This window comes from Crocuta crocuta, unplaced genomic scaffold, assembly GCF_008692635.1.
Source record: "Crocuta crocuta isolate KB4526 unplaced genomic scaffold, BGI_CrCroc_1.0 scaffold234, whole genome shotgun sequence".
Lineage (NCBI taxonomy): Eukaryota > Metazoa > Chordata > Mammalia > Carnivora > Hyaenidae > Crocuta > Crocuta crocuta.
In genome coordinates this window covers 2,974,317-2,977,774 of record NW_027529647.1, presented here as the reverse complement: position 1 = coordinate 2,977,774, position 3,458 = coordinate 2,974,317, and positions in this window count along the sequence as shown.

The window sequence follows — 3,458 nt, the reverse complement described above, 5'->3', positions numbered from 1 at the left end:
CGTTCAAGTCCCCCCCCCCCAAGACGCTCCCTTTCTGTTTCTGTTTTTTAAGAGGTGAGATTCATAGGACATAAAAGTACCCATTCCCAAGGGAACAATTCAGGGACATTGAGTGCCGCCACAAGGCTGTGCGCCTACCCCTCTGACCAGTTCCGCACCATCCATCCCTCCCCACCCGTTAAACTAGACCCCGTTCCAGGAGCCCGCGGATTAGGTCAGCCTCGCTCCAGACTCTCCGGTACGAAGTCCAGAGCGGGCTGATGAGCAGCACACGTTGAATTCGCGAATTCGCGGGTCCCACGCCATGCTCTGGGTGGGGGTGGTTTATAGACGTTCACAGCAACGGCTGGAAGTCTTGGGGGCCATCTCAGGGTTCCGCCAGCCACCCCTGTCTCCCCCAGGGGAGGGCTGTGAGGGGGGAGTGCACACGGACCCCTCCCACTGGAGCCGGGGCACGGAGGCTCAGCCATGAGCAGGTAAACCAGCTCCTGTAACACATGGCCCTCCTCAGCCTCACTTTTCTCATCTGCAAAACAGGGTAATAACACAGCTACCTGATGGGGAAATAAAATAACACTGATTGGGGCGCCTGCGTGTCTCAGTCAGCTGAGTGTCTTATTTCGGCTCAGGTCATGACCTCACGGATCGTGGGTTCGAGCCCCACCTCAGGCTCTGAGCTGACAGCTCGGAGCCTGGAGCAGCTTCGGATTCTGTGTCTCCCTCTCTCTCTGCCCCTCCCCCACTCACGCTGTCTCTCTCAAAAATAAAATAAACATGAAATAAAATAAACATAAAATAAAATAAAATAACACAGATTGAGCATCTGCCTGGTCCCGGCACCGCACTGAGAACTTTCACACCTTCTTCTGGGCCCAGGAAACGCCAGCAGACATTATTCTCATCAGCGTCTGTCTCCTTCACTTCTTTCCCAAGCTCTCTGACTCCCCAGACTTCTGGGTCTTTCTGAGCTCATCATGAGGCCGTGAACTCCTTAGGGACAGAGGGATCCTGGCTTCGTTTTTCCTTGCTTTCCTGGGCCTGCCTGCGAGTCTGTACCCCAGTGATGCTCTCTCCCCGGCCTGTGTGTTCCCCAACTTTGCAGCCGCCAGGACCTGCCAGTGACCAAAGAACCATTCCCCCGTACACATCCTGTAGAGGGGGGCCCCCCAACCCAAGTCCAGGGGGTCCGGCAGTTTCCGGAGGCTTCTCCCAGACAAGCGGTGCAGTTGGTGGAGGAGGGGCCCGCTTCCCGCCCTCCCCCGGGAGACTGGCTTCCCCTGCAGCGGGTGGTCCCCGTGTCCATCTCCAGGTGGGCTTTCCCCCAGACACCCCGTCCTCACTCTTGGAAGCCGGAACAGGCGCAACAGGGTCTGACCGGTGCGTGGCTGTCAGAGGCCGGGGCGGGGCTGGGAGCAGAGAGGCAGCGAGAAGATCTCTGAGAACAGCAAGCATCCTGTGTTCCTCCTAATCAGAGCCCTCGAGTACGAAATCCTCTTGGTGACAGTTTCGCGTTAACTGTCTTGGTTGAATGACTGTTTCCATGCGGCTCTTCCAACAAAAGCACATGCAGTGTGGCTCAGATGCAGCCGTTTTATAAGAAAAAACCCTCCACCTCAAAGCCGGGAGCTTGACTCTGGCTGGGAGAAGAGTCCCGGCCGCTCGGCCGCTCATCCCAAGGCCCTGGCAACCTGGGAAGTGCCCGTGCTGGGGGTCGAGGAAGAGGAGTCTCATCATTACCGAAGGCGGGGACCCAGCGTCCCAGGCCAATAGGGCTCGAGGACACGGCCGCCACCTGAGGCCGGCTGGCCCACGGGTCCGCGTGCATCTATCTGGAGGGTCTCCTTGGCACTGGTGGCCTGCGCTCCGTGGGGTCTTCCCGGCGGCTGCTGTAGGCGCAGTCCCCATCAGCGGGGACTTCCGGGCGTCCTGGCCACAGCCTGTCTGGAGACGCAGCCCTGCTCCCGGACCGCAGCAGACTGGCCTCCGGAACCCACACGGGCCCTGCCCGGCACACCCTCCGTCAACCCCACCTGGGGTTTGGAACAAACCTCTTCTACCCAGGCCGGCTTGCCCCGCGTCCACTGCGCCCCCAGGTTATCCCACGGGAGTCCCCGGGCTCACCGGCTTTGCCCTGAGGCTGTCCAGGCTTTCTGTGCGGCGCAGGGAGGGGGGCAGGGGGGCAAGGCAAGCCCCTGCCGGCTGGTCTCCCCAAGCAAGGGGCCACAGAGCGGCCTGTGCCGTGAGTTCAGGCCCAGCAGCGGGGCCCGGAATGACCCGGGGCACATTCACGTCTGAGATGAGTCTGAGCTGGGACCCAGGCTCCGCAGCTTGCCGAGGGCTGGGGCTCCGAAGGCAGTGGCCGCTGGCTCAGACGGGCACGAGGCTGGTGTTCTGTTTTCTTAGATTTTGTGTCTGCCTGCTTGGCACCCGTGAATCACGCCTCCCCTGTGGCCCGGAGCCCGCGCTCCGACCCGCGCCCCACCCAGCTCTCTCCCACCGCGCCAGCTGTGCCCTGTCCTCAGTCACCCAGCGCCAGGTACCACACCTGCCCCCAAGATTCAAAGCAGCCAGCCCTAAGCTGTGTGCCCTCCCGGGCCTGCGTCAGGGCCCACAGGGCTGCGAACAGAGCCCTTCCCCCGCTGCAGAGCCCGGCCCCTCGGCCCCCACGGGACGAAGTCTCTCGCTGTCAACCTCTGTCCCCTTACACCTGTGCTGGGCACTCCTCAAGGGAGCCTTCATGCCCTTGGGTATTAATAACCTGTCCCCATATGCCAGTTTTCTATGGATGCCCTTTTTTTTTTAAATTTTTAATGTTTATTTATTTTTGAGAGAGACAGAGACAGCATAAGCAGGGGAGGGCAGAGAGAGACGGAGAGAGAATCCCAGCAGGCTCCATGCCGTCAGCACAGAGCCGGACATGGGGCTCAAACCAGTGAGATTGTGACCTGAGCCAAAACCAAGAGTCGGATGCTTAGCTGACTGAGCCACCAGGTGCCCCGATGGAAATCCTTTTTTAAAAACTTGAGATGAGGGGCGCCTGGGTGGCTCCGTGGGTTAAGCGTCCGAATCCTGGTTTTGGCTCAGGTCATGATCTCGCGGTTCATGGGTTCCAGCCCCGCGTCGGGCTCCCTGCTGTCAGCACAGAGCCTATTTCACATCATCTGCCCCCTCTCTCTGACCTCTCCTGCTTGCGCTTTCCCAAAAAATAAGTATTAAAAGCAAACAAAAAAACCCTGAGAAGTCTTACAATAAAGAGGTGTGTAGTTTAAAATGGAGGTGAAATTCACGCTTCAGGAAATCTCATGTTAAAGTGAACGATTCTGTGGCGTTTCGTGCATTCACAGCATTGTGACTGCCACCCCGACCTAGTTCCCGAACATGTTTATCCACCACCAACGGGACAGCCAGGGCCCAGTAAGCATTCCCCGGGCCCCCCCCCCAGCCCCCCACCACCCCCC